Raw genomic sequence first — 23,750 nt, 5'->3', positions numbered from 1 at the left:
TCTTCGTCATGTCAAAAGTTCTCTGATTCTCAAAAGCTATTAACTTTTTACTTGAAACATCAAATGACTTAAGGACTTATTTCGTTTTTACGTCACTGTAAGCAATCTTCTAGCGAAAGTCCAACAATACACAAGAAATAGTCTATCAATGTCTCATTGTGACATATTTTCGTCACTTCATGTACCATACTGGATCCATGTTAGAATTGATCTTCAGTAACCCATGCTTGTCGTAAGATGCGACTTAACGGGATCGGGTGGTCAGGCTCACTGACTTTGTTGACACATGTCACTGAATCCCTTATTGATTTTCACTGGATAGTCTGGTCCACACTCGATTATTTACAGACCGCCATCATATTGTTTGTTTGTTGTTTAATGCCGCACTTAACACCATTCCAGGTATATGGCGGCAGTCTGTAAATAATCAACTTTGGACCAGGCAATCCAGTGATCAACAGCATGAAAATCGATCAACACGATTTGGAAACAATGATATTTACTTCACAGAAAACCTAACATCCTTTAACACGCAAAATGAATTTACCTCGAATTTACGTGTATTTGATTAAATAATGAATGCGTGAGAGTATGGTTTTATGCCGTTTTTAGCAATATTCCAGCAATATCACGGTGGGGGACACCAGAAATGATTAAATAATGGGGGGGGGGATGCGTTAGCCTAGCATTCCCTTGGCACTTCGAAGACCCGGGTTTGATTCCCAACATGGGTACAATGTGTGAAGACCATTTCTGGTGTCCTCTGCCGTGATATTGCTGACATATTGCTAAAAGTGGCGGAAAACAATACTTAAGTTGTCAAGATTAAATAATGATAATGACTTGTCAGAATTCATTGATCAATACTGAACAGTATCAAATCAGTGATAGGCAAACAAGATTATGAACATAAAACTAAACCTTTGACACTATCACAAAAGTATTAAATATTTAGAACAAATGGTTTGGCACAAATAGCACAATGTCTAACATCTATATAAATAATTTGTTCATGGTATTTTTATTGACAGTTAACTTTCTCATATTGTGATATTTGTGATAGTTAGCCAGAGAACACATGAATGTTTGATAGTAGCCGGTGGAAAGTGCCAAGAGAAAGGAGGACTGGATGTTTGGATGAATGGAGGGAAGGATGGATATTGGAAGGATGGATATTGGAAGGATGGGTGGGTGGGTAGATGGATTAACTAAGGGATAGATGGATGGAAAGATGGATGGATATATGAATGATGGAAAAAGGATGGATTGAAGAAAGGTTGGATGGTTGGTGGGATAGATGGCTGGATGGATGCAAGACAGGATGGATGGTTGATGGGATGGTTGGTGGGACAGAAGGATAGATGGATGGATGGATGGAAGGAAGGCTGGCTGGCTGGCTGGTTGGTTGGATGGATGGATGGATGGATGGTTGGAAGGAAGGAAGGATGGATGGTTGGCTGGATGGTTGGCTGGAAGGAAGGAAGGATGGATGGTTGGCTGGAAGGAAGGAAGGAAGGATGGATGGTTGGCTGGATGGTTGGCTGGAAGGAAGGAAGGAAGGATGAATGGAAGGAAGGAAGGCTGGCTGGCTGGTTGGCTGGAAGGAAGGAAGGAAGGATGGATGGAAGGAAGGAAGGAAGGCTGGATGGTTGGCTGGAAGGAAGGAAGGAAGCAAGGATGGATGGTTGGCTGGATGGTTGGCTGGAAGGAAGGAAGGAAAGATGGATGGTTGGCTGGATGGATGGTTGGCTGGAAAGAAGGAAGGAAGGAAGGATGGATGGTTGGCTGGATGGTTGGCTGGAAGGAAGGAAGGAAGGATGAATGGAAGGAAGGAAGGCTGGCTGGATGGATGGTTGGCTGGAAGGAAGGCTGGATGGAAGGAAGGAAGGCTGGATGGATGGAAGGAAGGCTGGATGGTTGGCTGGATGGATGGTTGGTTGGCTGGCTGGCTGGAAGGAAGGAAGGATGGATGGTTGGCTGGAAGGAAGGAAGGAAGGAAGGATGGATGGTTGGCTGGATGGGTAGATGGATTAACTAAGGGATAGATGGATGGAAAGATGGATGGATATATGAATGATGGAAAAAGGATGGATTGAAGAAAGGTTGGATGGTTGGTGGGATAGATGGCTGGATGGATGCAAGACAGGATGGATGGTTGATGGGATGGTTGGTGGGACAGAAGGATAGATGGATGGATGGATGGAAGGAAGGCTGGCTGGCTGGCTGGCTGGTTGGATGGATGGATGGATGGATGGTTGGAAGGAAGGAAGGATGGATGGTTGGCTGGATGGTTGGAAGGAAGGATGGATGGATGGTTGGCTGGAAGGAAGGAAGGAAGGATGGATGGTTGGCTGGAAGGAAGGAAGGATGGATGGTTGGCTGGAAGGAAGGAAGGAAGGAAAGGATGGATGGTTGGCTGGATGGTTGGCTGGAAGGAAGGAAGGATGGATGGTTGGCTGGAAGGAAGGAAGGAAGGATGGATGGTTGGCTGGATGGTTGGCTGGAAGGAAGGAAGGAAGGATGGATGGTTGGCTGGATGGTTGGCTGGAAGGAAGGAAGGCTGGATGGTTGGCTGGAAGGAAGGAAGGAAGCAAGGATGGATGGTTGGCTGGATGGTTGGCTGGAAGGAATGATGGAAAAAGGATGGATTGAAGAAAGGTTGGATGGTTGGTGGGATAGATGGCTGGATGGATGCAAGACAGGATGGATGGTTGATGGGATGGTTGGTGGGACAGAAGGATAGATGGATGGATGGATGGAAGGAAGGCTGGCTGGCTGGCTGGTTGGATGGATGGATGGATGGATGGTTGGAAGGAAGGAAGGAAGGATGGATGGTTGGCTGGATGGTTGGCTGGAAGGAAGGAAGGATGGATGGTTGGCTGGAAGGAAGGAAGGAAGGATGGATGGTTGGCTGGATGGTTGGCTGGAAGGAAGGAAGGAAGGATGAATGGAAGGAAGGAAGGCTGGCTGGCTGGTTGGATGGAAGGAAGAAGGATGATTGGCTCAGGAAGGAAGGAAGGATGGATGGAAGGAAGGAAGGAAGGGAAGGAAGCTGGATGGATGGTTGGCTGGATGGAAGGCTGGAAGGAAGGAGGAAAGATGGATGGAAGGCTGGATGGATGGATGGCTGGAAAGAAGGAAGGAAGGATGGATGGTTGGCTGGATGGTTGGCTGGAAGGAAGGAAGGAAGGATGAATGGAAGGAAGGAAGGCTGGCTGGCTGGCTGGCTGAAAGGCATGCATGCAAGGAGTGAGGATGGAAGAGTGAGTATGGTTTTGGTACCTGGCTGGCTGGCTTTTAGCAATATTCCAGCAATATCACAGCGGGGAACACCAGAAATGGGCTTCACACAATGTGCCCATGTGGGGATTCGAACCCGGGTCTTCGGCGTGACGAGCCAATGCTTTAACCACTAGGCTACCCCACCGCCCCTGCATGCAAGGAAGGAAGGAAGGAAGGATGGATGGGTGGATGGATGGATGGATGAACAGACAGATGTCACTTAAAAACGTTAAGAGTTAAGAGTTTACAAGTGTTTGTGAGGACACTGAAAGTATGATGGTATATTCAGCAAGAGAAAAGAAAGCGTGAAACAAAGAAAAGAATAAAAGGGGTTAGAAAATGAGGGAAAGAGACACAAAGAAAGTGGGAATCAGGCACCATATAAACATGCACACACATAGTGTCAAAACAGCCAAGTATTGCAATTAAGTCCAAACAGGTTTATGAGTTTCCTTGAGGCATGAAACAATTTGTCAGCCCTGATACATGTTGCAGCCTTTGCTTTGACAAACCACACTGTGTTGTGAGGCCACTATTTCCATTACTAGATCAGCTAAATCTGAAACACTCCAGTCTAAATAAAAAAAGCCAACAACAGAAATATTGCATAATGACAGAAATTCAAATATTCATATAACAAAAATCTCAAAATCACACCTGAGACCCCTCATTAAGAAAAACATATTGGAAATACTAAATCCAAAAATTGCCATAAACGTAATAAAATCCTACTTTCAATTGTTAACAAATGATATTTTCACATACAAATCAATTTTTTTATCTCAGCATGTCAGAAGAGGACATTCTGCTCCTCATTCGATTTTGTATTAGTTTACAGCAAAACAGACAGTCTGCCTGGCGAGTAATTTTCACAGACATGCGAAACGAACATTTAGACCAAAATGCAAAATAATTTCGAATAATTAAATGTCCCTCAAGAAAACAGCAACGCAGATAATGCAATTTGGTTTGGAATATACGTGTGAGGTACATCGGCAGAATGAAGAATCACAGACTCCAGGGCATCGCTAGTGCTGTGATAATCTGTGTGGAGCTTAAAAAAAAGATTGAAAACGATTTGTACTCAATACATGAACCTGTCGTTAAATAAATGGATGGCGAGCAATATGTTTCATTTGCGACAAAAATTTGAAGAGTGTAAAGTGTGCAGGAAATACTTTTTAATTATTTTGTTGATTTAACTGAAAGGGTTGTGTATTGAAAAGGACGAGATATTAAATAGCAGCGTTAATCATTGTTGGCAGACGCTCCATCAGAAACGGCACGGAAGAACGTCTTCCTACAACTAACACAATAAACAACCAGCACTGTCAGATCCTGGTTCTGTGCTGTAGGATTAGACAAACTCCGCATTGGAAGAAACATGTGGTAATTCTAACTAATACTGGGGTGCTGTTTCTACTGCGACAAGCCCCTGAAGATCCAGGATAGAATTGGTCTTCAGTAACCCATGCTTACTTGTTGGTCTTTCATCCTTCCCGAATAATCGAAAAGGTGTTGTACTTCTTTCAGAATAGACTGGGATAACAACTCGGTTGTTATGAAAATCGCTATTTCTTAGGTGAAATCTTTGACGCGTTCTTCCTATATTTGCCCCATCAGCAACCCATGCTTGTCGTAAGAGGCAACTATCGGTTGGTCAGGCTCGCTGACTCACTCACTCTACTGTGACCATTGATGCAGTCAGATCATTAGCAACAGTGAGTGAGTGAGTGAGTGAGTCACATCATCAGGAACATCACAGCATGAACTTGGCTGAACCGCTGCAAGCAGATCCTGGCACTGCTTCAATGGACATAATTTGATGATGACGAATGTGAGTGAGTGAGTTTAGTTTTACGCAACACTTAGGAGATAAACATCATCTGACGCCGTCGGTTCCAAATGAATTCCCATGCTTCAAATACTCAATAACACCCGGAAATTGGCCAACACATGTTATTTATCGACATTGTAAACACAAAAGTAAACCGAAAGGTCCACACACGTTTTTTGTGTCTGTTCTCATTGACATCGAGTACGGGTACAGCAGTGAAATGTCATCAGCCGGACGTTTCGGCTGTCTCCCATGGTAGCATCTGGAACTGCTCATTTGTGACGTCATTCGGACTTTACGTCACAATATGATTTGAATGACGTCATCTCAGCTGACGACGTAACAACACAGTGGTGTGAGCGATGTCTGTATGTATTAATACGCAGCGAATTTCCGGGAATCGAATACCATTTGATCACGTTTTTCAACCAATCAGATTAAAGAACATAGTGACTTTTGGTTTACAATCAGCAATATTCCAGCTATATGGCGGCGGTCTGTAAATAATCAAGTCTGGACCAGACAATCCAGTGCTCAACAGCATGAGCATCGATCTGCGCAATTGGGAACCGATGACATGTGTCAACTAAGTCGCCATACCTGACCACCCGATCCCATTAGTCGCCTCTTACGACAAGCATAGTCACCTTTTGTGGAAAGCATGGATTGCTGAAGACCTAATCTACCCTGGATCTTCATAGGTCCTTACTGAGAAAGTGTGATCCCAAGCATAACACATGTTGAGAACAGATTACAGAATGAGCTATCGTCCTTACTTGTGTTTTGTGTGCATGAAAAGCATGTGCTTCACTCGCTTTTCCAACCCTAATTATCACCCTTTGTTAGGGCACAGTTTACTAAAGAGAAATCAACGAACAGTACTAAGGCCTCTCTGAATGAGCTATCCTCTCTGATATAGCTACTTACTTGTATTGTGTGTGCATGAAAAGCATGTGCTTCACACTAGGGGTGACTATTGACGGGAAAACAACTATTGCGATGACGATAGTCTATTGCAACTTACTATTGCGATAGTGAGAGTCTATTGCGATCAACTATTGAAATACTATTGCAATAGTTTTCTTCTCCTCGAATTGTGTCATTTGAAGTCATTTGCCAAATGGATGTATAGCTCATATGAAATGAAAAACTGAAGTAGATTCAGTCTCTTTTAATAACTGACAATAAACTTGAAACCCAGATCAAGTTTGTTTAAGAGGTAACTTTAAATCAAAGTGAACGAATCTAGTGCTTGCTGTTTTTTGCGCTTCGCATTTATCAACGGATGTCAATTACAAAACTATCGATAGTCACACATACTGCATCGATAGTTTTTCGTTCCTACCATTGATTAATTGCCATCGGAGACTCGATAGTTCGATGCATTGCTACAGCCCTACTTCACACGCTTTTCTAACCCTAACTATCTCCCTTTGTTAGAACATAATGTACATGTGTACTGAAAAACAAAATCAAAGATACGACTCAGGCCTCAAGTGTATGGCTTTAGTGAGCCTTATTACAGCAAATATTGATCTTCAAATTATTCACTAAATACCGACCACATCAACCTTCTTGGAAAAGGTGGACTTCAAACAAAGAGCTGTATAGCCTGTGAAATCTACACCCAGGACATGTTTCCGATTCAATCACAGCTATAAAACTAAAAGTGGCAAATGGCGATGGCTAATAAATGACGTGTTGAATGATTTTTTCATTAGATTAACCACAATGTCTAAGCATATATTTCAACAATTCCTTTCTCATGTTAAACTTTAATGTCGTCCTATATGAAGTGGGCGAGCATACAAACATCGAATACCTAACGTGTGAAATTCCGAGGTCTTCTGCCGTCATGGCGTGATACACATGAATATTTGACGCGACTTCACTTTTCTGTTCGCCGCGGTTAAGTCTCTGACAAAATGATTCTGACTTCCATCAAAAACTTTTCACATAAAACAGCACGGTGAAGACAAAAAATATTTAATGGCCATCCCAAGGTCATAAATCCTGCATGCAATTAATCGCTGTGTGTGAAGGCCTCGTCATATACAGGGTTACAAAATACGTGCAACTCCCTCGAGAGGTTGCGACCGCGGAAACCTCCACCTGAATTAGATCCCCTCTACGCCGTAACTTAATCATACCACGAGAAAGACGTGCAAAACCAACCCTCGTCACGACCAATTTGTATGTAAATTTTCATTGCCACCATTAAGTCACGAAACTATCACAATCTGACAAGCTTGAAAGTTTCAAGGCACAAAAACCACCCATCACAACCCTATTAACAAGGCAAGGGTGTTTAAACATCCCCGCATATATTTACAAGTTATCCCTATCCATTCTACCGCTACTGTAACACAGATAAAATCAATCAAACGGAGGTGACAACTGCGAGCTCTAATAATCCCATTAGGGCATCTATCGACACTGGACGTAATCTCCGACAATGACAGCCAAGAAGAATTGGGCAGCACAAGGAGACGTCTGCTTTACATTTTAATCCACCTTAAGTCTTTGTGTTTGGTGCGATATACCTTTATTACCGCGAGACAGGTTACATGGTGGTCGTTTATTGCCGAATTTACAGAGATGCATCTTGGGATATGACTGATGAAGAAAGCCAATTTTCATTTTATGCCGGGGAGTAGAATTAATCCTCCCATAAACTCCTAATTTGTTCCATGTGTAAATAATCTATCACTTCAAAGCTGGATGGATCAACTCAACTAGCCATATTGATTGTGTACCTCAAACATCCTGCAAAGATATCAAATATACTTTTTACTGAAATCCCTTGGAATTAGCTGGAGACTACAAAGACAATACCATTAACATGGTGGCGGGGAATGTGTTTGTCGTGAATATTCATCTCGTCCTTCCCCAAGAGTCATGCTACCAGAGCCCCTGCATCGATAATGTTTTCCTTAAGCTAAATAATCAGCAAACACCATAAATACTATTTTTATTATGTAAATATGTTAACATGTGTGTGGGTTAAATGCGAGCACTTGCGATCATTCAGTGAGCTAATGTCTTGTGTCATAATGGAGGGTTGATTGGTTGGCCACTTGTGATATCTCAAGGTCAAGGTCTGTTTGATCAATGAGAATGTTCAACTCTGTAGAGATGATGTTGTTTTATGCCTTGACAACATTCAAAGTGAGCGCGTGAGTAAGTTTGATTTTACGCCGCTTTAATCAATATTCAAGCAATATCACGGCTGGGGACACCAGAAATGGGCTTCACACATTGTGCCCATGTGGGGAATCGTACCCGGGTCTTCACCAAGAAGATGACAGTTTCACAGTTATCTTGTTATTGCTTGTATTTCTTGGGACTGGGATCATTTAGAGCAATAGTTTCTTTTGGGATTTTATAACAACTTTATTGGTCTGCCTGATGTTCAGAATGTCGGTTTTTCAAAACGATAACAGCTTCATTGGTCCAGTGAACAGGGCAAGCACATTCACCTACCTATTACTATGTTGTCAAGGGCTTCTCTGCTGATGAAAGCAGGTCACTAGTGAAAAAGATTACCGATGATTTCAGTCACTCAGTTTTGACTGACTGACTGAGTTTGGTTTTACGCCGCTGCAAGGATCTGCTGCATATCTATGTTGTCACTAGCAAAGATTCCAGCAACATCCGATTTTCACACATTGTACCCATGTGGGGATTGAACCAGACCTTCGCCGTGGCGATCACTCAGTTTTGAGGGGTGGTAGGGTAGCCTAGTGGTTAAAGCATTCACTCATCACACCGAAGACCCGGGTTCGATTCCCAAAATGGGTACAATGTGTGAAGACCATTTCTGGTGTCCCCACCATGATACTGCTGGAATATTGCTAAGATCGGTATAAAACCATACTCACTTACTCAGTTTTTAGGTCCAACGATTATTAACCATTTAACATATTTCCCCAGCTCCACTTTGCTGACCCAAAGCCTTAACCCCTCCACCACATCATACTTACAATCAAGTAATGCCATTACTTACCAACAAGTCAAAATTGAAACACTGCTGAAATGGAAAAAGATTTTTTCCTTTTTTTTTCAAACACAATATTTCGAAAATTGACAAGATTAAATGAAAGTGTGAGGCCTGTCATCACACATTCAATGGTATTCACCCACTGCCTCCATACAAGACCATGCACCGACACGGCTAAAAGCCAATCGCAGAATCACAGACAAAAAAAAACACAACAGAATCGCAGCCATGTAGACAATTTACAGCTTAGTACTTCTCAGCTCTAATCTTTCAGTGTCAGGCTAATTATAAAAACCTGCCAAGTACCGCCTAGCTTGCAATCTATTTAGACCAGGGATTCCCTATGGAAACAAACGACTTAAGGAACTAGGCGATTTTTCCTTCTGGCAAAATTTCATTTAGTTGTTGCCAATGCTGCTAATACGACGCTTGATTTACTCTATGATAAGTCAAAGAGCAGTTTAATCGAGGTTGAGTGATTGCCCGTACAGGGTATTGTGGAAGGCTTTAAAGTCTTCGCACCGCGGACCTTGGCACCTGTTTGTAACTGAGCCATTTAAAGGAACACTCCACTTAAAGCACATAAAGAATGGGTATTCCCCTTTTTTTAAAAGTTTAAAACTTGAAAGCTTCAATTTTGTCCAGACAGATTTGGTTGATAAAACAGAGATAAATTACCAAGACTCCCTTACAAACTAAACATGAAAAAATAGCTGAAAATAAATTAAACATTTTATAAATTTGTACTTTGAAGGGCATGAACATGACGAAAATGTGTTTTTCTGTAATTTCATCTTAACTGTTGAACACAATTCTTTGAGTTAATTCTTTTTTGTCATCAGGTGAATTCATAAGAGTTAATCCAAAATGTTGCATTCAACAAATAATGAACTTGATAGCCCATAAATACCTTGCCTAATTTTTAAATAATTACAAACTTTCAATTACAAAACAATAAAGTTAAAGTCTCCTTAAATGGAAATAAACAAAACAAAAACTCTCAGAGAAAATATTAGCAAAACCAAACAAACTGACCAATCAGTTCCAGCTAAAATGTTTTGTTCAATATCTCGGAAAACTTACATTTCATTAAATTACCAGAAACAGATCCAGTAGTTGAATGATTGTTAAAATTTTATCTATCGACCAGGTGAATTCAATCCAGTTTCCATGGAAACAAATCAACCGTAAATGGGAATGTTACATTAGTCTCCAAAACAGTATATAAAAATTCCTTCATTGATGTGTGTATAACATTACACAAAGAACTCTTGTGACGTTTTTGAGTGTGCCTCCAACAACAAGGCCAATGCTATCAGCATTATTGGAAATGTTTCCATGACAACACACAAATCGACCAAAGGAACAAATTTAAAAATATACAACACATGCACAAAGCAATAATCTTGAAAGTAAGTTCAGTTACATCACAGGCAATAGGTTGAAGTACAAGAACTGCATCGAATTACTGATGCATGTTGCCATGGAAACACAAGAACAGGTATGGTTCCGCCAAACCAAGAATGAGGGCAACACATGGTTTCAAACCAACATTATCAAACCCTGGCACAATTGTACATTTTAAACAAGCATTGTCACTAAGGTGACATAATCCCCCGCCGCAAATGATCAAATCAAACTTATAAAGTAATGGAAGTTTAAGATGAAGTTAAATGTCAACAAAAACATGACCAGTCAACCTCTCTTGATATCTTGCTCTTTAGTTGTTCAAACACACAAATATTTTCAAGACTGACTTTGACCTTGACATGAATGTCATAGTGTATGAAATATGCAAAAATAGTACTAAAGAAATTGCTTATTGAAAAACATTCAAGGGAAGTCTTGAAAGTCTATGAAGAAAATCCAGTGAACCCTTCTTGAAATATCTTGCTGACAATTGCTGAAATCTTCCAAGTGTCGCCATGACCTTGAAAATTATGTGAAGGTCACCAAAATTGACTGGGCCCTGCGCCTTCCCTAGATGAAGCTTGGTGTCAAATATAAAGAAAATCCAGTGAATATTTTTTGCGATATCTTAACATGCAATTTAACATGCTGAAATCTTCAAAGTGAATGGTTCTTGAGGTGAAGTGAATGGTTCTTGGACCCTGCGCCTTCCCTAGATGAAGCTTGGTGTCAAATATAAAGAAAATCCAGTGAATATTTTTTGCGATATCTTAACATGCAATTTAATATGCTGAAATCTTCAAAGTGTCTCTGTGACCTTGAAAATTAAGTGAAGGTCACCAAAATTGACTGGCCCTGTGCCTTCCCTAGATAAAGCTTGGTGTTAAATATGAAGAAAATCCAGTGAACGGTTCTTGAGAAAGCTTAACATGCAGGTTTACATGCTGAAATCTTCCAAGTATCGCCATGACCTTGAAATTTATGTGAAGGTCACCAAAATTGACTGGGCTCTGCGCCTTCCCTAGATAAAGCTTGGTGTTGAATATGAAGAAAATCCAGGGAGCGGTTCTTGAGATAGCTTAACATGCAAGTAAAACGTCAAAGTCCCCTTGTGACCTTGAGATATTCCAATTTGTACGTATGGACGGATGGACGGAGCCTCATACTATATCCCCTGCTTCACACTAAACGCGCGGCGGGGGATAATAAACAATTGATTATTCCAGAATCGTTGATTTTTACAACAAAATGTTCAAGCTTTTTTACAGTAGACTGTAAAAAATTATATACTTTGAATTAGACAATCAATTGATGGATTTCATTAGCAATTATGAACAGAGGTAAGAAATGTATCAGCTTTTTGTGGGATGGTTCCCAGAGTCACTCATGTCAGACAAGCAGAGAAACCAAGGATCAGAAATAGTGTGGGGTTCAAACTCACACAGGAGGCCTTTCTGACCTCTGTTGGAAAGTGCCAATGTGACAGTGAATGTTGTTTTGCACCACTTTTAGCAATATCCCGCAATATCAGGCAAGGGGACACCAGAAACATAGCTTATTCATATGGTGAATCGACACCGAGCGTTTGGCGAAAACAGTACCTGCTGTAACTACTTGGCCACCCAGTCACCCCAATTCAGTGTGGTGCTGGGATAGCCTAGTGGTTAAAGCGTTCTCTCGTCATGCTGAAGACACTGGTTTGATTCCCCATGTTGGAAGTCCATTTCTGGTGTACCCTGCTGGAATATTGCTATTCACGCCTACTCACTCACTTCCTTAACAAATTCATTCCTTTACTCACTCTTATTCTTTCACTCACTTGCTTATTTACTCACTCACTCTCACACTTCCTTCATGCACTCATTCCTTCACTCATTCCACTCTCACTTTCATTTATTTACTCACTCACTGACCCCACTTACTCTCTCTCATTCACGTATTTACTCACACTTCCTTCACACTCATTCCTTCACTCATACCCTTTCTCTCACAAACTCAATCCTTCAGTCACCCTCACTCATTTATTCACTCACTCCCCACTTTCTCACTCACTCACTTACACTCACTCACCCACTCACTCACTCACTCAGGACCAAGCTTATCATGATAACTGCCCCAAATCCCAAAATCCACTGACTGCCTGATCTCCAGTGAGTTCACCTGCTATCTAATGCACTAATGTATTTTATCTGTAACAAATTGACAGCCGTGCCTTATAGCAATACCACATGTCAAATGAAACCATTTCTTTTTATCAAACGTCAAGTACATTTAACATCATTTTTTTAAATCGGGAAAATAATTGAAGAGGAATTTCCGGATTTCATTCCCAACTAAAACAGAAATCTGGCCTACTTCAAGTAACAATCCTTGCCAAATCATACCTTGTCTTCGAAAAAACGCTCACAGAAAATCAATATAAGCAACAAAGTTTGGGAAGAAAATACTCGGCAAGCGAGAAACTCTTCCCAGCCTCTGCAGCAACATCCCAACACAAAGCAGTAAATACACTATCGCACTATCCTACAAGACATTGAAACTACTCCAATCACTCAACTTAAAATATTCTCCATGTCAGAGCTGTGATGAGCTTAAAACCATCTGAATACATCTCCTTTCATCTCATCATCGTCACAAAGACTATTACTCCACAGGAAAATAGTATCTTTAGACAGGCTGCTCCCGCCAACTGGTATCTTTAGACAGGCTGCCATTTACGAGGACAGACACCGTACAAAGGACAAACACTCTAGCAGCTATTCAACCATCTATGTATTTCTCAAGCAGTACGGTATGTCACAGCAGATGTAGTACCTATTAGAAGTTGTCAAGGAAGTAGGATAAGAAAGTTTTGAAACTGATTGGATGTTGTCATGAAAGTAGTTTCATACATGATCAAACTATAAAAGCTTTCTGGAAGTATTATCGGGTTTCTTTTACACTTGGCGTTCTCTGTGGACGTCACAACAGGGAAATCTGGGTAATTAGTGGTCTGGGTGACAAGCGATAACGAGATCAATATGCTCTTCCTCATAAATCAATTTTTCAATTTTTACTTAAAAATCTTGTCAGATCATTACATGAAAAGAAAAGGATGAACAATTACTAGCAATCTACCTGTCTTACTTTTGGTCAGGATGTCTTAATTATAAAACACTCTTACAGCTACAAGTCAAACGAGGACAATGATCCTTGACAAAAAGCTACTACAACTGAATGATGGGAAGAAGGGACGATGCTGGTGATGATGATGATGATGATGATGATGATGATGATGATGATGATGATGAAAAGTCAATGATGATGATGATGATGATCACAATGATAAAGTACATCCACAGTTACAAGTCAAATGATGATGACGATCTTTGACAAGGTTCTGCTACAACTGCATGTAGGAGAGTAATAATGATGATGATAATGATGATGATGATGCCATAATGATAAAACACTTTTACAGTTACAAGTAAATGGGGAGGATAATCCTTGACAAAGAGGATTGTTATGATGATCATTATTACATCATTCTCAGGTCAAAAGGTATCAAGGATTCCAAATTACGTGTCCGTCGTAGGAAAACAAAAAAATTAATTTGCCGGAAAAGTGTCTTCTCTTAAATGTTATTAACAAAAAGAGAATTTTGATTATCCTTCACTAGGTGCTGCTACTGGATGATGATGATGATGATGATGATGAATTTGTGTGTGAATTCATCTGTCAGAGTGATGACCACTAAGACATCTACTACAGCTTCTAAATCGCATCCTCACAAGAGCAATCTACCACTACAAGTACTATCAACATGGAGAATTCATTTGTCTGAATGACTATCTTTAATTTCATCCATCACGGCTGCAAATGTCGCTATGGCAATCTTATCTGAAGTTGCCCCAGCAATTGTCAAGAACATATTCCTTGTAATCGATGCCAACTCTCTTATAGCAGTGAGGGACAGATGTATGCCTTGATACAACGCAGTATTCTGTATCAGTGATGGACAGATGTATGCCTTGATACAACGCAGTATTCTGTGAGGGACAGATGTATGCCTTCATACAACGCAGTATTCTGTGAGGGACAGATGTATGCCTTGATACAACACAGTATTCTGTGAGGGACAGATGTATGCCTTAATACAACACAGTATTCTGTGAGGGACAGATGTATGCCTTGATACAACACAGTATTCTGTGAGGGACAGATGTATGCCTTGATACAACGCAGTATTCTGTGAGGGACAGATGTATGCCTTGATACAACGCAGTATTCTGTGAGGGACAGATGTATGCCTTGATACAACACAGTATTCTGTGAGGGACAGATGTATGCCTTGATACAACGCAGTATTCTGTATCTGTGAGGGACAGATGTATGCCTTGATACAACACAGTATTCTGTGAGGGACAGATGTATGCCTTGATACAACGCAGTATTTGGTATTCTGTGAGGGACAGATGTATGCCTTGATACAACGCGTAGTATTCTGTGAGGGACAGATGTATGCCTTCATACAACGCATTTGGTTCTGTGAGGAACAGATGTATGCCTTAATACAATGCAGTATTCTGTATCAGTGAGGGACAGATGTATGCCTTGATACAACACAGTATTCTGTGAGGGACAGATGTATGCCTTCATACAACGCAGTATTCTGTGAAGGACAGATGTATGCCTTAATACAACACAGTATTCTGTGAGGGACAGACGTACGCCTTAATACAATGCAGTATTTGGTATCAGTGATGGACAGATGTATGCCTTGATACAACACAGTATTCTGTGAGGGACAGATGTATGCCTTCATACAACGCAGTATTCTGTGAGGGACAGATGTATGCCTTGATACAACACAGTATTCTGTGAGGGACAGATGTATGCCTTGATACAACACAGTATTCTGTGAGGGACAGATGTATGCCTTGATACAACACAGTATTCTGTGAGGGACAGATGTATGCCTTCATACAACGCAGGTATTCTGTGAGGGACAGATGTATGCCTTCATACAGCAGTATTCTGTGAGGGACAGATGTATGCCTTGATACAACACAGTATTCTGTGAGGGACAGATGTATGCCTTGATACAACGCAGTATTCTGTGAGGGACAGATGTATGCCTTGATACAGCAGTATTCTGTGAGGGACAGATGTATGCCTTGATACAACACAGTATTCTGTGAGGGACAGATGTATGCCTTGATACAACGCAGTATTCTGTATCTGTGAGGGACAGATGTATGCCTTGATACAACACAGTATTCTGTGAGGGACAGATGTATGCCTTGATACAACGCAGTATTCTGTGAGGGACAGATGTATGCCTTGATACAATGCAGTATTCTGTGAGGGACAGATGTATGCCTTCATACAACATGGTATTCTGTGAGGAACAGATGTATGCCTTAATACAATGCAGTATTCTGTATCTGTGAGGGACAGATGTATGCCTTGATACAACACAGTATTCTGTGAGGGACAGATGTATGCCTTCATACAACGCAGTATTCTGTGAAGGACAGATGTATGCCTTAATACAACACAGTATTCTGTGAGGGACAGACGTACGCCTTAATACAATGCAGTGTTTGGTATCAGTGATGGACAGATGTATGCCTTGATACAACACAGTATTCTGTGAGGGACAGATGTATGCCTTCATACAACGCAGTATTCTGTGAGGGACAGATGTATGCCTTGATACAACACAGTATTCTGTGAGGGACAGATGTATGCCTTGATACAACACAGTATTCTGTGAGGGACAGATGTATGCCTTGATACAACACAGTATTCTGTGAGGGACAGATGTATGCCTTCATACAACGCAGTATTCTGTGAGGGACAGATGTATGCCTTCATACAACGCAGTATTCTGTGAGGGACAGATGTATGCCTTAATACAACACAGTATTCTGTGAGGGACAGATGTATGCCTTCATACAGCAGTATTCTGTGAGGAACAGATGTATGCCTTAATACAATGCAGTATTCTGTATCTGTGAGGGACAGATGTATGCCTTGATACAACACAGTATTCTGTGAGGGACAGATGTATGCCTTCATACAGCGCAGTATTCTGTGAAGGACAGATGTATGCCTTAATACAACACAGTATTCTGTGAGGGACAGGCGACGCCTGTAATACAATGCAGTATTTGGTATCAGTGATGGACAGATGTATGCCTTGATACAACACAGTATTCTGTGAGGGACAGATGTATGCCTTCATACAACGCAGTATTCTGTGAGGGACAGATGTATGCCTTCATACAACACAGTATTCTGTGAGGGACAGATGTGTGCCTTGATACAACACAGTATTCTGTGAGGGACAGATGTATGCCTTGATACAACGCAGTATTCTGTGAGGGACAGATGTATGCCTTCATACAACACAGTATTCTGTGAGGGACAGATGTATGCCTTAATACAACACAGTATTCTGTGAGGGACAGATGTATGCCTTAATACAACACAGTATTCTGTGAGGGACAGATGTATGCCTTCATACAACGCAGTATTCTGTGAGGGACAGATGTATGCCTTGATACAACACAGTATTCTGTGAGGGACAGATGTATGCCTTCATACAACGCAGTATTCTGTGAGGGACAGATGTATGCCTTGATACAACACAGTATTCTGTGAGGGACAGATGTATGCCTTGATACAACGCAGTATTCTGTGAGGGACAGATGTATGCCTTCATACAACACAGTATTCTGTGAGGGACAGATGTATGCCTTAATACAACACAGTATTCTGTGAGGGACAGATGTATGCCTTAATACAACACAGTATTCTGTGAGGGACAGATGTATGCCTTCATACAACGCAGTATTCTGTGAGGGACAGATGTATGCCTTGATACAACACAGTATTCTGTGAGGGACAGATGTATGCCTTCATACAACGCAGTATTCTGTGAGGGACAGATGTATGCCTTGATACAACACAGTATTCTGTGAGGGACAGATGTATGCCTTGATACAACACAGTATTCTGTGAGGGACAGATGTATGCCTTGATACAACGCAGTATTCTGTGAGGGACAGATGTATGCCTTGATACAACGCAGTATTCTGTATCTGTGAAGGACAGATGTATGCCTTGATACAACACAGTATTCTGTGAGGGACAGATGTATGCCTTCATACAACGCAGTATTCTGTGAGGGACAGATGTATGCCTTGATACAACGCAGTATTCTGTGAGGGACAGATGTATGCCTTCATACAACACAGTATTCTGTGAGGGACAGATGTATGCCTTGATACAACGCAGTATTCTGTATCTGTGAGGGACAGATGTTTGCCTTGATACAACACAGTATTCTGTGAGGGACAGATGTATGCCTTGATACAACGCAGTATTCTGTGAGGGACAGATGTATGCCTTGATACAACGCAGTATTCTGTGAGGGACAGATGTATGCCTTCATACAACACAGTATTCTGTGAGGGACAGATGTATGCCTTGATACAACGCAGTATTCTGTGAGGGACAGATGTATGCCTTGATACAACGCAGTATTCTGTGAGGGACAGATGTATGCCTTCATACAACGCAGTATTCTGTGAGGAACAGATGTATGCCTTAATACAATGCAGTATTCTGTATCTGTGAGGGACAGATGTATGCCTTGATACAACACAGTATTCTGTGAGGGACAGATGTATGCCTTCATACAACGCAGTATTCTGTGAAGGACAGATGTATGCCTTAATACAACACAGTATTCTGTGAGGGACAGACGTACGCCTTAATACAATGCAGTGTTTGGTATCAGTGATGGACAGATGTATGCCTTGATACAACACAGTATTCTGTGAGGGACAGATGTATGCCTTCATACAACGCAGTATTCTGTGAGGGACAGATGTATGCCTTGATACAACACAGTATTCTGTGAGGGACAGATGTATGCCTTGATACAACACAGTATTCTGTGAGGGACAGATGTATGCCTTGATACAACACAGTATTCTGTGAGGGACAGATGTATGCCTTCATACAACGCAGTATTCTGTGAGGGACAGATGTATGCCTTCATACAACGCAGTATTCTGTGAGGGACAGATGTATGCCTTAATACAACACAGTATTCTGTGAGGGACAGATGTATGCCTTCATACAACGCAGTATTCTGTGAGGAACAGATGTATGCCTTAATACAATGCAGTATTCTGTATCTGTGAGGGACAGATGTATGCCTTGATACAACACAGTATTCTGTGAGGGACAGATGTATGCCTTCATACAACGCAGTATTCTGTGAAGGACAGATGTATGCCTTAATACAACACAGTATTCTGTGAGGGACAGACGTACGCCTTAATACAATGCAGTATTTGGTATCAGTGATGGACAGATGTATGCCTTGATACAACACAGTATTCTGTGAGGGACAGATGTATGCCTTCATACAACGCAGTATTCTGTGAGGGACAGATGTATGCCTTCATACAACACAGTATTCTGTGAGGGACAGATGTGTGCCTTGATACAACACAGTATTCTGTGAGGGACAGATGTATGCCTTGATACAACGCAGTATTCTGTGAGGGACAGATGTATGCCTTCATACAACACAGTATTCTGTGAGGGACAGATGTATGCCTTAATACAACACAGTATTCTGTGAGGGACAGATGTATGCCTTAATACAACACAGTATTCTGTGAGGGACAGATGTATGCCTTCATACAACGCAGTATTCTGTGAGGGACAGATGTATGCCTTGATACAACACAGTATTCTGTGAGGGACAGATGTATGCCTTCATACAACGCAGTATTCTGTGAGGGACAGATGTATGCCTTGATACAACACAGTATTCTGTGAGGGACAGATGTATGCCTTGATACAACGCAGTATTCTGTGAGGGACAGATGTATGCCTTCATACAACACAGTATTCTGTGAGGGACAGATGTATGCCTTAATACAACACAGTATTCTGTGAGGGACAGATGTATGCCTTAATACAACACAGTATTCTGTGAGGGACAGATGTATGCCTTCATACAACGCAGTATTCTGTGAGGGACAGATGTATGCCTTGATACAACACAGTATTCTGTGAGGGACAGATGTATGCCTTCATACAACGCAGTATTCTGTGAGGGACAGATGTATGCCTTGATACAACACAGTATTCTGTGAGGGACAGATGTATGCCTTGATACAACACAGTATTCTGTGAGGGACAGATGTATGCCTTGATACAACGCAGTATTCTGTGAGGGACAGATGTATGCCTTGATACAACGCAGTATTCTGTATCTGTGAAGGACAGATGTATGCCTTGATACAACACAGTATTCTGTGAGGGACAGATGTATGCCTTCATACAACACAGTATTCTGTGAGGGACAGATGTATGCCTTGATACAACGCAGTATTCTGTGAGGGACAGATGTATGCCTTCATACAACACAGTATTCTGTGAGGGACAGATGTATGCCTTGATACAACGCAGTATTCTGTATCTGTGAGGGACAGATGTTTGCCTTGATACAACACAGTATTCTGTGAGGGACAGATGTATGCCTTGATACAACGCAGTATTCTGTGAGGGACAGATGTATGCCTTGATACAACGCAGTATTCTGTGAGGGACAGATGTATGCCTTCATACAACACAGTATTCTGTGAGGGACAGATGTATGCCTTGATACAACGCAGTATTCTGTGAGGGACAGATGTATGCCTTGATACAATGCAGTATTCTGTGAGGGACAGATGTATGCCTTCATACAACACAGTATTCTGTGAGGGACAGATGTATGCCTTCATACAACGCAGTATTCTGTGAGGGACAGATGTATGCCTTGCTACAACACAGTATTCTGTGAGGGACAGATGTATGCCTTGATACAACACAGTATTCTGTGAGGGACAGATGTATGCCTTCATACAACGCAGTATTCTGTGAGGGACAGATGTATGCCTTCATACAACACAGTATTCTGTGAGGGACAGATGTATGCCTTCATACAACGCAGTATTCTGTGAGGGACAGATGTATGCCTTGATACAACGCAGTATTCTGTATCTGTGAAGGACAGATGTATGCCTTGATACAACACAGTATTCTGTGAGGGACAGATGTATGCCTTCATACAACACAGTATTCTGTGAGGGACAGATGTATGCCTTGATACAACACAGTATTCTGTGAGGGACAGATGTATGCCTTGATACAACGCAGTATTCTGTGAGGGACAGATGTATGCCTTGATACAACACAGTATTCTGTGAGGGACAGATGTATGCCTTGATACAACGCAGTATTCTGTATCTGTGAGGGACAGATGTATGCCTTGATACAACACAGTATTCTGTGAGGGACAGATGTATGCCTTGATACAACGCAGTATTCTGTGAGGGACAGATGTATGCCTTGATACAACGCAGTATTCTGTGAGGGACAGATGTATGCCTTCATACAACGCAGTATTCTGTGAGGAACAGATGTATGCCTTAATACAATGCAGTATTCTGTATCTGTGAGGGACAGATGTATGCCTTGATACAACACAGTATTCTGTGAGGGACAGATGTATGCCTTCATACAACGCAGTATTCTGTGAAGGACAGATGTATGCCTTAATACAACACAGTATTCTGTGAGGGACAGACGTACGCCTTAATACAATGCAGTATTTGGTATCAGTGATGGACAGATGTATGCCTTGATACAACACAGTATTCTGTGAGGGACAGATGTATGCCTTCATACAAGCGCAGTATTCTGTGAGGGACAGATGTATGCCTTGATACAACACAGTATTCTGTGAGGGACAGATGTATGCCTTGATACAACACAGTATTCTGTGAGGGACAGATGTATGCCTTGATACAACACAGTATTCTGTGAGGGACAGATGTATGCCTTCATACAGCACTTGTATTCTGTGAGGGACAGATGTATGCCTTCATACAACGCAGTATTCTGTGAGGGACAGATGTATGCCTTAATACAACACAGTATTCTGTGAGGGACAGATGTATGCCTTCATACAACGCGGTATTCTGTGAGGAACAGATGTATGCCTTAATACAATGCAGTATTCTGTATCTGTGAGGGACAGATGTATGCCTTGATACAACACAGTATTCTGTGAGGGACAGATGTATGCCTTCATACAACGCAGTATTCTGTGAAGGACAGATGTATGCCTTAATACAACACAGTATTCTGTGAGGGACAGACGTACGCCTTAATACAATGCAGTATTTGGTATCAGTGATGGACAGATGTATGCCTTGATACAACACAGTATTCTGTGAGGGACAGATGTATGCCTTCATACAACGCAGTATTCTGTGAGGGACAGATGTATGCCTTCATACAACACAGTATTCTGTGAGGGACAGATGTGTGCCTTGATACAACACAGTATTCTGTGAGGGACAGATGTATGCCTTGATACAACGCAGTATTCTGTGAGGGACAGATGTATGCCTTCATACAACACAGTATTCTGTGAGGGACAGATGTATGCCTTAATACAACACAGTATTCTGTGAGGGACAGATGTATGCCTTAATACAACACAGTATTCTGTGAGGGACAGATGTATGCCTTCATACAACACAGTATTCTGTGAGGACAGATGTATGCCTTGATACAACACAGTATTCTGTGAGGGACAGATGTATGCCTTCATACAACGCAGTATTCTGTGAGGGACAGATGTATGCCTTGATACAACACAGTATTCTGTGAGGGACAGATGTATGCCTTGATACAACGCAGTATTCTGTGAGGGACAGATGTATGCCTTCATACAACACAGTATTCTGTGAGGGACAGATGTATGCCTTAATACAACACAGTATTCTGTGAGGGACAGATGTATGCCTTAATACAACACAGTATTCTGTGAGGGACAGATGTATGCCTTCATACAACGCAGTATTCTGTGAGGGACAGATGTATGCCTTGATACAACACAGTATTCTGTGAGGGACAGATGTATGCCTTCATACAACGCAGTATTCTGTGAGGGACAGATGTATGCCTTGATACAACACAGTATTCTGTGAGGGACAGATGTATGCCTTGATACAACACAGTATTCTGTGAGGGACAGATGTATGCCTTGATACAACGCAGTATTCTGTGAGGGACAGATGTATGCCTTGATACAACACAGTATTCTGTGAGGGACAGATGTATGCCTTAATACAACGCAGTATTCTGTGAGGACAGATGTATGCCTTCATACAACACAGTATTCTGTGAGGGACAGATGTATGCCTTGATACAACGCAGTATTCTGTATCTGTGAGGACAGATGTTTGCCTTGATACAACACAGTATTCTGTGAGGGACAGATGTATGCCTTGATACAACGCAGTATTCTGTGAGGGACAGATGTATGCCTTGATACAGCGCAGTATTCTGTGAGGACAGATGTATGCCTTCATACAACACAGTATTCTGTGAGGGACAGATGTATGCCTTAATACAACACAGTATTCTGTGAGGGACAGATGTATGCCTTAATACAACACAGTATTCTGTGAGGGACAGATGTATGCCTTCATACAACGCAGTATTCTGTGAGGGACAGATGTATGCCTTGATACAACACAGTATTCTGTGAGGGACAGATGTATGCCTTCATACAGCGCAGTATTCTGTGAGGACAGATGTATGCCTTGATACAACACAGTATTCTGTGAGGGACAGATGTATGCCTTGATACAACACAGTATTCTGTGAGGGACAGATGTATGCCTTGATACAACGCAGTATTCTGTGAGGGACAGATGTATGCCTTGATACAACACAGTATTCTGTGAGGGACAGATGTATGCCTTAATACAACGCGAGTATTCTGTGAGGACAGATGTATGCCTTCATACAACACAGTATTCTGTGAGGGACAGATGTATGCCTTGATACAACGCAGTATTCTGTATCTGTGAGGGACAGATGTTTGCCTTGATACAACACAGTATTCTGTGAGGGACAGATGTATGCCTTGATACAGCATAGTATTCTGTGAGGGACAGATGTATGCCTTGATACAACGCGGTATTCTGTGAGGGACAGATGTATGCCTTGATACAACACAGTATTCTGTGAGGGACAGATGTATGCCTTGATACAGCATAGTATTCTGTGAGGGACAGATGTATGCCTTGATACAATGCAGTATTCTGTGAGGGACAGATGTATGCCTTCATACAACACAGTATTCTGTGA

At 41.6% G+C, this 23,750-nt stretch overlaps 1 protein-coding gene across 1 annotated transcript in view; it reads right to left on the bottom strand.

Moving 5' to 3' along the window:
* The window catches only part of LOC124263597 (protein turtle homolog A-like), a 422,989-nt gene that overhangs the window by 81,014 nt on the left and 318,225 nt on the right, over nt 1–23,750 (bottom strand).

Source organism: Haliotis rubra, unplaced genomic scaffold (genome assembly GCF_003918875.1).
Source record: "Haliotis rubra isolate DU_JTF1 unplaced genomic scaffold, ASM391887v1 Scf89, whole genome shotgun sequence".
Taxonomy (NCBI): domain Eukaryota; kingdom Metazoa; phylum Mollusca; class Gastropoda; order Lepetellida; family Haliotidae; genus Haliotis; species Haliotis rubra.
Note: the sequence above shows the minus strand (reverse complement) of the source record. Positions and strands in the feature narration are given on the sequence as shown.